Here is a 12,852-nt window from a genome sequence, read left to right on the forward strand (position 1 = left end):
CTGAAAGTTCACGTAAAAAAGTGACGTCGCGCATCAGAGCAAGGGCGCAGGCGAGGACGTACAGCTTGGGACAAAAGTTTACGGAACACCGGGGTGTCACATTTCTCCATTGGAACGAAACACCATCAGCAAACAGGAGCGGACATGCATACTACGAGATGGATAGAATAGCCGGTCACCCGTTTCTTATTCGATCTCTTCCTGACAGCTTGCAGGAGACCGCTCGGATGAACGAATACGCCGATGCCGTGTTCCGTAAACTTTTGTCCCAAGCTGTACATGTACTGACTGGTAATAGATCTGAGACAGCGGACGGCGGGACTAGCTCTGCTTGATAACCAGGTGTGTGTCCCCATCGTATACCTTCTTCGGATTCCTTTACGTATGAGGAGTAAATACGTACCATTTCATACCTGTCAGACACCCGTGGCAAGTAAATGAAGGTAAAGGCTCTTACCGTAGCCCGATATATAGTTCCACAAGCCTGAACTTGATCTTGGGTATCATTCCAGTAAACCTCAGAGTAACCTAGAGCGGAAAGACATTGCTAACAGAAAACTGCTGTACGTGATTCTCGTAACACTAGCCACTAGCGTGGCTCCCCTCCAGCACGTTAGACGAAAACAAAACAAAACAAAACAAAACAAAAACAACCGACTCAAATGCATCCACAAGAATTAATATGTAAAACAGACATCTTTCGTGCCTCTGATATCTGTCGGATCGTACCGGTGGTGGTGGTCAAAGGGCTCGCCGTTGTCGACTTCACAGAGGTGGGCAACGGCACGACTGACGCCCTGGGGGAATGTGAGTCCTGGGCCGACTTCTAAGGAAACTGTACCGACATAACAACAACAACTTTATTTTGATTTTGGAGAGTGGGGAGGTTCATCGCCAGAGGCGATACTCTACCCCATTGCTGGTGGGGATGTGGGGAATAAAATAAAGAGCCCCTTCACAATAACGATCGAAATCCTTAGGAACCTGACCAAACTGAACGACTTAACCGACAGGGAAGACAGCAGCGAGTAACGACAGGACGCGAAGTTGACAGAATGGAACGATCTCACATTATCCACAAGCGACAGGAGCTGCAAACGCAGGCGGCGACCTTGAACGACAACGATCCACCGAAGAACTGCAAGACTTAATCGTATTTCAAGTAAGGGTGGAGCAACTACGCCGACTAAACGACCATCTCCAACAAATCGACAACGAGATAGAATTGATGCTAACCGAGGGCGAATTTGAAGAAGAGTACAGAAGCAAATACAGTCAGACCTCGTTTTATGAACCCTCGATATACGAATTCCCTCAACTTACGAACAGGGAACCAAACCACCACAGGGAACCAAACTTTTTCCGTGTATTTTGACCTCGTTTTACGAACCCTCGATATCCGAACTATGAACGGATTATTAGGGAACGGACCCAAAGTAGCCAAGCCATTCTGACCTCGATATACGAACGGGCGTTATGAAGGACAGGCCAATGGACCGGAGGATAATGAAAGTTCCTCAGTACATGCTGCCAAGGTCAAACATACAATGTCCCAACGCCACTAGGTTCCACAAACATGATTCACCATTTCCTGAAAGAATAATTCCGGCGTTTACAGCCGAACGGTTGTGAGTTTGGACCAGGTCTCCGAGATAGAAACATCTTGCCATTCCAAGAGAAGGCGTTCAGTCTTGACAGCCGGTGACAAGCGTGATATTTGCCGTTGGAGACAGTCTCATCCGCGCGCGATACGGTACTTTGAGGACCGGGTGAATGAGTCAAGTGTCAGACTTCTGTCATCTCTTCTAAACAGGATAGACCCTGCCGAAAGTATGGTGCAAAGCACAATTACGCAGTATTTTCAATAATAAAACTTATTCAAATCAATTTCCCGTGGTTTTGTGAGGTATTTGTGCACTGCACACCTCGGACCTCGATTTACGAATACCTCGATTTACGAACGATTTTCTGAGAAACGAAGGGTGTTCGTAAAGCGAGGTTTGACTGTAGTTCTCCAAGACGAGATAGAAACTGCACTTTTCAAAGCTAAAAGATACCTAGCGGCAAGAACAAATGATGTCTTAGTTTCAATGTCAACCTCAAAAGCGAGCAATCGCGCGCCGCCCGGGACAGCATCAACGACTGCACAAGTGCCATCAACGTTTACTATATTGCCTGTAGTGCACGACATAGTAACAGCATCCGGACCTCACTTTTGTCAACTTGGACGTCGAGATGCCAGGCCAACAGCAGTATCTAAACACCGGTATAGTGATCCGAGACTGTACTCACCCACGTACAGCTTTGAAACTACGAACTACGCAAGCGACGTACTTTTATATACCACCCGGAACGATAACTCAGGCAGAAGCTGAGAGGCCTACGGACAGACTACGTGAAGAACCTAAAACGATCAATCAAATCGGTGAAGTATTCAGAGGAAACATCCTCGAAACGTCTCATCCTGCAAAAGGACAGCCTGAAGAACAGAAGGCTTCAGAAAGGCGTCAGACGATTGTGCAGCTAGAAGTTCAGAATAGCCGGCACGTGGAACGACAGCTGAACCAAGGGGGAGGGAGTCAACAAGCCCTATACGGGTTCGGACATACGACCCGAAGCAAACGATGGAGGACAGGGAGCGGAAACGCCGGCCAGCATGTTGCTCTCAACGGCAGAGATAACTGTGAAAGCGGATTACAACGAAGAAGAAAGACGGACCAACGTACCTGATGGCAAGTGCCCACCCAGAAGAGAAAAGGTGACAGAGGACGATTGGTCGACATCAGAAGGTTATCTGAGCTCAATAATGGGACGGTCAGTAATAGGAGCACTAGGAGAAGTTCCACGAATGCAAAACGAACTGAACGGTCAGCAGTCACCACCTACATAAAAAATTGTACAAAACCATGATGCTGAAAATACATATAGTCTGAAGGCTTCTAGGCAGAACAACACCGTCATCAGTGAATTCCGACATTGGCAGCCAGCGGAAACACAACCAATGCCAAAAGCTCCGCCGTGGCTGCAAGATTCACCGCTGCATGGCGTTATTTTTGCTTATATCGTCGGCAACACCAGCATTGGTCGACGACCAGCCCGTCAACGCCTTCCGCAGGGGCAGCCTGTTAAATCTTTGTGATGACGGCGAAGCAGCCATCATCTCATGACTCCATCCTTCTGTTAGTCAGCCATTAAACATAGTCACTCCTACCCGCTGTCCTGTTTTCCACAAAATGCTGCCGACATATATCTGAAAGCGCCTGAGGAAAACCCACGAAGAACCCCAGACAGCACAGCCGGCACCGGGATTCAATCCCGGGTACCTCCGAAAGCCGTTGCCCACATACGTGAGGCCGACTACGGCAAGCCCTTTCACCACCACCACCACCACCACCTATGACACTACCAGCTCCCGTGGCTCAGTGGTTAGCGTGCTAGCCATGTCACATCGAGACTGGGAGGTACCCGAGTTCGAATCCCGGTGCCGGCTGTGCTGTCCGGGGTTTTTCCTGGGTTTTCCTCAGACGCTTTCAGACATATGTCGGCACAGTTCCCGTAGAAGTCGGCCCAGGACGCACATTTCCCCAGGGCGTCAGTCGTGACGTTGCCCACATACGTGAGGCCGACAACGGCAAGCCCTTTCACCACCACCACCATGGCGGGCTACACCAGCTCCCGCGGCTCAGTAGTTAGCGTGTTGGTCATGTCACGTCGGGACTGGGAGGTAACCGGGTTCGAATCCCGGTGCCCGCTGTGCTGTCTGGAGTTTTTCTTGGGTTTTCATCAGACGTTTTGAGACATATGTCGGCCCAGGATGCACATTCCCCCAGGGCGTCAGTTGTGACGTTGCCCACCTCTGTGACGCCGACAAAGACGAGCCCTTTCGCCATCCACCACCGCCCCCACCTATGGCGGGCTAGCAGCAGTCTGGTGTCTAAAGAATATTGGCTTAGAGATGGCACTTCGGACTCGGAATATCTCGGCTCTACGTGACGCAAAACTTAGAGAAAATTAGTATTTGTTTTTATTTTCCGGAGGAGAGCTCGAGAACATCACGCTATCCCATGTCGCAGTGCCCAGCTCTCACCCCGCTTCCGACTGTTCTTCCAAGCCTCTACTACATGTTCAGGCATCGTCGACGGGCTGGCCATCTTGCGCAGCGGAGATGAAATATGGTGGTGTCGCACGAAAGGGGACTTGGTTTTTCGGAGCGATAAGGGAAGGGTCACCTGCTGGGGAAGTCACGTGACGCTGATCGAGAGAGAGGGACACAGGAGAGATGTCCCCCTCTTCCTTGTGTTTACAGCAATGTTGGAGGACGACTTGTCAATGGTGGACTCGCTAATTTGAAAGGCATTCTTGATGTTGGTAATTTCACCAGCAGTGAAGCTGCTTCATTGTCCTCGATGAGGTGGCTTTGTGACTAGCTTCAGGTGGGTATTACGGCATCGAAAGCTGGGGATGTGCTCGAGTGCGCCATACACACGCTGCTACGAAAATGTTTTTCTATAGTTCTGCGCCATTTCCCGGCATCGAGCGCCACCAATGTGAACCTGAGAACGAAACCGAAACTGAAGGCTGCGGCGCCGAAGACGACGAACGAAATTCGGTGGTCACGGTGAAACGTCAAGTAACTAAGTAGATTCAGGTGTCTCTGTGTTATGGTGTACCAGTTGACTGACGAAAGGATTGACTTTTTGGATGGATCTGTCTTTTGGATCACGGACCTGTTGGTCCGGCACTCCATGATCAGACACATCTATAGTTTCGGTTAAGTGCGTTCATCGGTCACGTGTGCTCGTGCTTACACTTCAAGTCCAAACAAAATGTGTTAGAAGTTCCACGGTTTTCACGCTGTGATACGCATTAATAGACGGGAATAGAGAACTCGAAACGCCGGCTGCTATCTGAACACAACACAGAGCACAGTATAACTTTTTGGTGTTTTCTCTCTTCTGTAGAACGACGGCAGCGTCTTCAATGAAAGATGGATGTACGAGACTGGCAGCAAGGGTGATCTGATATCGATACGTGCAATACGAGCATGCGTGTTGCACTTTCTGCAACGTTTCTATCAACTGCTCGTAGCATGCATAACTGCTCTGAAAAGCACGCGATCTACAAGCGTCACACGGAGGCGTGTGACAGGAACAGACTCGACAGGAAATTGATTCGACCCACTCCTTTGTAGACTTGATTGGACGACTGCTTTGCATCAACCGCAAACATTTTGGAACTGGGTCGCGGAGCAGTGGTTGACGCGTAATTCGTCCTCGGCACGACATTGTCTGGAGTACCGTACTCCTGGGGTCTCACTGCTTCTGCTATTGTTCGCGTGATAATTCCGTATTCTTTTGCGAAGGGCCTTTCGTGCGTAAGGAAGGAAGCGCCTTACGTAGGGTCAGACGGATTGGGCCTTTACTTCAAGGAGATTGTTGTGAGAGATCTAAACAAGGCAGGTGTGTTTTAAATACAATTCAGATGGATGAGACACCGCTGCCGCAGCAGCGCTGTCAACAACTTGATGTGTTAGCGAGGTATTTCTCTGGTGAAGAGGAGCAAGTTGTGGTGAACATTTGCAATCATTTCACTTAGGATCTGCAGCGTCTGATATTCTGTTGGCATCTGTCGAGGCAGCAATACAAGACCTGCCCGAGGACAATCGGCTGTGCTTATATAGTGATGGAGAAAATATCAGGGAAAGCTTGAAAAAGAAACGTTAGAGGCTGCTCGTTATACAAGGTGTACAACGGTTTTGGTCGGGCAATTGCTGCATTTGGAAGCGACGTGACAGTCATGCTTCTTGACTGCTACCACTACATCAAGAACTCTGCTGTACAAAGTGCATGTCTAAAGCCAAGTGAAAATGCCACTGGTATACTTGAGAATGTCTTTCTTCGCCACGTTAAATTACGGTGGGTAACAAGTGGCCCTGCCCTTAAAGGGTTTCTTCAGGGCTTGCCGGCAGTGAAGACTTTGCTGATGTCTGATCAGAGAGCTCCCTCGGGTACACTTTATAAACGGCTGAAGCCTTCCGTCACTGACAAAGCATTTCTGGCTAAGGCACTTTTCTTGCAGAAAACCGTTGACGTCTTCACGGGCTTCCTTGCCGTCGTTTACCGAAGTGCGCGACTTGTCCAAATACTGTAGATTGAAATCATTGAAATGGAGGGCCTGATCAAAATGATTTTTGGACACTTTCTGCGTGTGAACGTGTACCGAAACAAGTCCACTGAGAAGCTGAGGCACATCGCGGTTGAGAAGTCAGAAAAGCAGATGTCGAAATTGGCGCAGGTACAGAAGCTTCGATGTCGGACTGGACACCAGAGGAAAAGAAACAAATTCGACTTGGAGCTAGAAGCTTTTATACCAAAGCTGCCAAGTATTTGTTGTCTAGCTTTCCTCTGCAAAATAGTAGTGACGGACTGTAGATGCCTGCACCCGGGTTTTATGAGGGAGGAATCTTCTGTCCCATCTCTGAGGGACTTGGCTATACTGGTGCCAGAGGTAATTGCACCTCACAACGTCTCTTCTGTGGTGGATCAGTTTTACATTGCCACGGAAGAAAAAAAAAGAACTATGTCTCTAGTGAGAGTCTAGATGAGTTCTGTTGCAAGATTCTTTACCTAAAGCTGAACAATGATGCCCCAAAATACAGCTTACTAGGGACTCTTGTAGTGCTCCCTGTAAAGCTCTTTAGAGCTTGTCTCACGGTAATGCGGTAATGTAGAAAGGAGTTGCATTGAGGACAGGCGGTTGTTGCATGAAAGGTCCTGTGCCTTTCTACTACGAACATTAATGACATTCGGGCTATAATGTCATTTCCACAGAGGTACAGTCGTGATCCGGCGAACATTCCGGTGACACAGGGACTGATCAACGTGGTAAAAGAATCACTTACAATGCAGGCACAACGACTTCATAAGGAACAACGACGATGAGTTCGATGTTAGTTCAAATCGTATTTCAATTAATAAAGGTCTTCCCAACCTAAGAACAACATAGCGCGTGCCTGATTTTCTCTCAGTGTTTGAGTCGTTGAATGTGTCCATTTCGTCGAGTCATGCTTACGCTTGACATAAGTGGTTTTCGAGTTTATTGTAATAAGAAGACACTAGAAAGTCCTCTTCAGCACCCGATATGTTTTTGCCGTTTTTTGTGTGTTTTTTTGTCTTTCGTCTAAAAAAAATTTATCCCCACCCGATCTGCTGTTCATAGGATGAAGACGAATATAGTTTCTGGTCTGAGAGATTAACATTCACTGTTTAATGTTCTCTAATTAATCGTTCTTGATTTATTATTTCAGGCACCTCACCGCCTGTTCTGTCACGAAGGCTGCTCTTAATACCTGCTATACAGCGAAAACTAGCTTCGTAGCCCACATTGAGACCGCTTGTCGTAGTTGACCACGCTTCAGCGGCTAATGTCACGACTAACGACGACTAGTAATGGCCGGTAAATGAAAGCATTTATTGAAATTGACTGAATTAAGAGATAACCTGCTTGGCTGTAGTCTCGCTTCTTTTCTTTCTGTCCCACGTTTTCCATTTTACGGATAGTAGCGACAGCGGTACAAATAAAAAGTACGCCTTTCCAGAAATTTGTAGCGGAAATACTACTTCTGCTACCGACTGGAAATAATCTGGCAGGATCCGTATTCCGCTGATAAGGTAGCTACCAACACAGCTACGGCACTAATAATAAGAGACGTAGTGAAGATATACCCACCGATCTCATGAAGACTACCACGTAGATCGTATGTTCTTCATCGCTGTTGAATGCTGCACGATGCTCGGCAGTGCACACAACACCCAAGTCGACTGGAACTGTCACCGGCAGTTCGGCACCGTCAGGGCCCCATGAGTAGGACCGCTCTAGAGAGTGCGTAACACGTAATGATGAGGATTACAGCCGTTCAATGATATTGCTCAGGTTAACTGAAAAAGTACCTACGGACAGCACTCTGAAAAAAAGCCTGAGGTTGGGCACAAGAAAGAGACGGACGGCACAGTGGAACCCAAAAGCAGCAACCACATTTACTTCAAGGGACTATGAAATTTCCCGAACCCCCATACTTTTTTTCGGTGGAAACTGTTCTTCCCGCAGAGAAACTAATATGCCACAAATTTTTCCGGACGAAATCGCTCCACTCTGCGAGGAGCGCGCGCTGGAAATGTCTCTTCCGCGTTCCTCCTCTCCCGCGCATATTTCCCTGCCGATGGTGTAACTGTACGGACCGCTCTTCGGTTCCCCGTGACGTCACCGGTGTTGCACAATGGCAAGTAATGCCGAGCTCGCGCTGTGGCTGCCGCCACTGCCGAAATCTGCCGATCGCGCGAAAGCTGCTGTCATGGAGATTTCCACTCCCGATGAACGCATACGCGGGATCCTACGGCGCATGCTCCTGGCGGGATTCCTCGGCTCGGCAACACGTCACGATGACGTGTTGCTGAGCCGGCCGTGGTCGCGTCAAGTTACCCGTTGTGTCTCCGCTCGGCAGGTCGTCACGGCGCGGCGCCAGCTGTCCTCCCTTCGCCGCTCCGTTTAAATTCGCTCCCGAGAAATCCGCTCGCGCGACGAAAGTAAAATTTCGGTTCTAGACTCAGAAAAATGTCTTCTTTCGAACGAAACGAAGAAAAAAATCGTTTCATAGTCCCTTTCAGGTAAACCAGGCATACATATGCATACAGACGTGCGAAAATTGCGAGGGAAACTCTTTTTCGTGCCCAACCTCAGGCTTTTTCAATGAAAAGAGAAGGGTCTTATATTATGCATCAGGCTCTTTTGCAGTATGGAGCTTCTCCACCAACTGGACTGCGTTTATGCTATTTCATCACCTATGGACAGTTGTGCGTTAGAACTAATATTTTGGAATTGTTCTATAACATTAACAACATATAAAATGTTTGGTTTGTTGTCGCGAAATGAATGAATACAAATGCAAGACAACGGATCTTATACTAGTCTGGTTATGTTTTTAGCAGGGATCGGAACCGGTATTTTTTTAGGTCCGGTTCGGGTTCGGGTTCAGGCATATTGGTTCGGTTCGGGTTTAGCCCCGCTGAACCGAAATTATCAGCTTCAACCGGTTCAGGTATATCGGTTCCGTTCGGTTTCGGTTCAGGGAGAACCCCCCCCCCCCGCACATACACAGAGAAAAAAAAATCGGTCAGCGGTCTGGACATTTACAGGGATTGGAACCGTTACTTTTTTCGGACCCAGTTTAACCGGTTTGTGGGCAGTAATTTTGCGACATGAAAGCGAGCTTACGCTGGCCGTACATGGTTGAGAAAGGTGTGAGATAACCGTTTCAGGTGAGCCAAAAAAAGGTCGGTCAGTAGCACAATTATTTCACCTCTGAACCGATTCACGAACCGGTAACCGAATGCATTTTTTTCGGTTCAGTTCCGGTTCGGTTCAGGACAAGCAAAAAGACTGTTCGGGTGCGGTTCGGTTCGGGTTTGTCATAAAGTAACGATTTTTTCCAGTTTTCTGTTGGGGTTCAGTTCCGGTTCTCCTATTCAAATGCGTTAATTCACACGAACGAATCTGTTGTGTCCATGCTGTATTCGTGTTTTTTTTTTGATTGGATTTCATGGCATAATGAATAACTTCAGAAAATAACACTTTTCAGTTAATCCTGCAGAGCTTATTTCGCCCCCGGCGATGTAGGTCCCCATTCATCATTGTAAAAAAGAAAGTTCTTGTTCTTGTTTGTAGAACTTCTTTCCCGGCAGTTGCACGAGTAAGCTCGGTCAAGTGTTTGTAATTGTACGGGTTTGGTAACAATGCACCCTTATTGACCGCATCGCGATCAATATCATTCTTCAACTGTTATTTTTGATCAATACGAATTATCGAGAATTGTCACATCCCTACCTGCCACGTCGACTCCCGACCATCCTGTACCTAATGCAGTCGAAAAAAAAAATAGCTATGTTAGTGACAAAGCAAACAAACTTGTAGAACAATGAAGCAAAACGCAGCCAGTTTGGTGTACGGCAGTGGATGGTAATATTTCCTTGATGATGATGATGATTGGAGTTTTAATGGCGCATTGACAACACAGGTCATAATGCGCCAACACTGTGATTAAAATTAGACTAGTAAAAAGTAGGCGCAATACTTAAAAAGGGAAGAAGTAACATCTAAAATACAAGACTAACTCTACAGAAGACTTATGATTCCAATGTCTCTTAAAAAATTAAAAATTTTCCTGAAAGGGATAATAGCCTCATCGCCAAGCAAGAGCGCTGGATGAAGAGGCAAAAAATACGTATAAAACTCTGTGAAATGATGTTGACGATGGATTTCGTGGTGTGGGCAGGTGATAAGAATGTGGATGACAGAGAGGAGTTCACCACAGATTTCACACAGTGGCGGCTCTTCTCCACAGAGTAAAAATTTGTGCGTAAGGAAGGTGTGGCCTATCCGCAACCTCGTTCGCAGAACACTCAAGAGACGATTTTCCTGGCGGTCTCCATAACTTTGGATGTGTTGTTTAATCAAGTGTAGCTTGTTTTGTGTCTGAGTGTTCCAGAAGCTCTGCCATTTTGTGTACAGTGATTTCCTGAGTGCTGCCCTAATATCCTGCATGGGTATCTCGAAAGGACTGACGTCTTTTGAAGCTGCAGCAGCAGCAGCCCGGTCGACAAACTCATTTCCCTGTATGCCTGTATGGCTGGGCACCCAGCAGAGGATTACAGAGTAGCCCTTCTTCTGTGCTGCACTGATTAAGAATTGTGCACGTTGAACAAGAAAATTCTTTTGTGGGTGCCTGCTACAAATGGCACTGATCGAACTCAAGGAATCTGTATATATTACCGAAGACTTTATGCAACCATGAAGAATGTACTGGAGTGCCAAGATAAGGGCGTAAAGCTCTGCAGTAAAGATAGATGCTGCGTTGTTAATACGATGTGACTTTGTGCATGTACCAGAAATCATGGCACAAGTCACTCCTGCACTAGAGCTTGACCCATCTGTGTAAATTTCGGTGTGATTTCCAAAGCTTTCTCTCAAGTGTTCGAATTCTTGTTGTAGGACTCGTGCAGAAGTTTTCTGTTTACTGTATTTTGTCAAAGTGGTATCAGACTTTGGAAGTGGTTCCCAAGGTGGGACCCTCTTACCACACTCTACAACTTGGGAATTAAAAGAAGAAATTTCGTGATGCTCAATATCCCTCTCAATTCGCATTGAGAAAGGAGGGACGACCGAAGGCCTGTTAATAAACATCTGTTTGAACCGTGTTTTTGTAACGCAGGTTAAAGCTGGTTGTTTTGGGTAGCTTCTTATTCTTAGGGCGTATGATGCCCCAAGGTAAAATCGCCGTCTGTTCAAGGAACATTCATTTGATTCAACATATAGACTTTCGACCGGCGAGGTTCGGAATGCACCGAGCACGAGCCTAAGCCCCTGGTGGTGGACAGGGTCTAAAATTTTCAATACAGACTGATGGGCGGAGCCATATACGACACATCCGTAATCTATCTTTGAACGAATGCAAGAGGTATCCACACGTCGCAAAGTTTCCTGGTCCGCACCCCATGACTTGTGTGCGAGAATTTTCACTAAATTCATCGACTTTATACACTTAACCTTCAAGCTTTGGATATGGGATTTGAAGGTCAGTTTAGAGTCGAATATGACGCCAAGAAATTTGCTCTCCAATTCTACAGAGATATCTTGCCCATTAAGTTTGAGTGTGGGTGGTGGAAATGCTCCTCTCATTCTCACAAAGTGAACACACACTGTTTTCTCTGTGGAGAATTTAAACCCGTTTAGTGAAGACCATTTGGCCATTTTATTTATACACAGCTGCATTTGTCGTTCACATCTTGACAAGCTTGACGAACAACAGGATATTTGGATGTCATCCACATATAGAGAATATGATATGGAAGGTGGAATGACACTGGCTATGGAGTTAATTTTGACCAAGAATAATGTGACGCTAAGAACGGATCCCTGCGGTACACCATTCTCCTGCACAAATGTACGGGATAAAGTAGTTCCCAGTTGAACTCTAAATGTTCTCTGCTGAAGGAAATCAGCGATGCATTTCAAAAGACGACCCCTTATACCCAAGGAATAGAGGTCCTGTAAGATACCGTATCGCCATGCGGTATCATATGCCTTTTCCATGTCAAAGAAAACTGACAAACAGTGCTGCCGCCTGACAAAAGCTTCACGAATAGTTGTTTCTAGACGAATGAGGTGATCCAGTGTAGAACACCCCATTCGAAAACCGCATTGGAATTGAGATATACAGTTATTTGTTTCTAGGAGATGAATCAGTCGGCTGTTCACAATTCTCTCAAAGGTCTTACCTATGCAGCTTGTAAGAGCAATAGGACGGTAACTGCCTGGACTCGAAGCTTCCTTCCCTGGTTTCAAGAGGGGTATTACAGTGGCAATTTTCCATGCAGATGGAAGTGTGCCCTGTATCCAGACATGGTTGAAAAAGTCAAGTAAACATTTTTTTGAAGAGTCAGACATGTGTTCAAGCATCGAATATGTAACTCGGTCTGGGCCTGGAGCAGTTGCTTTGGCAGATACTAAAGAGCGTGAAAGTTCTACCATGGTGAATGGTTGGTTATACGCAAAGCCATCACCATCACGTAACGGAAGTTTTTGTTTTTCAGCTCTTTGTTTAGTCTTAAGAAATTCACTTGTATAGTGTGAGGAGCTTGAAATGTTTTCAAAGTGTTCACCAAGGACATTAGCCTGTTCCTCTAGGCTTTGGCATACCTGGCCGTTGACTTCTAGAAGAGGAACAGAGCGGCTGAGATGATCCCCACGGATTTTACGGAGCCTGTCCCACACCACTTTGGATGGGGTATTAGAGGACAG

Source organism: Ornithodoros turicata, unplaced genomic scaffold (assembly GCF_037126465.1).
Source record: "Ornithodoros turicata isolate Travis unplaced genomic scaffold, ASM3712646v1 Chromosome126, whole genome shotgun sequence".
Classification (NCBI taxonomy): domain Eukaryota; kingdom Metazoa; phylum Arthropoda; class Arachnida; order Ixodida; family Argasidae; genus Ornithodoros; species Ornithodoros turicata.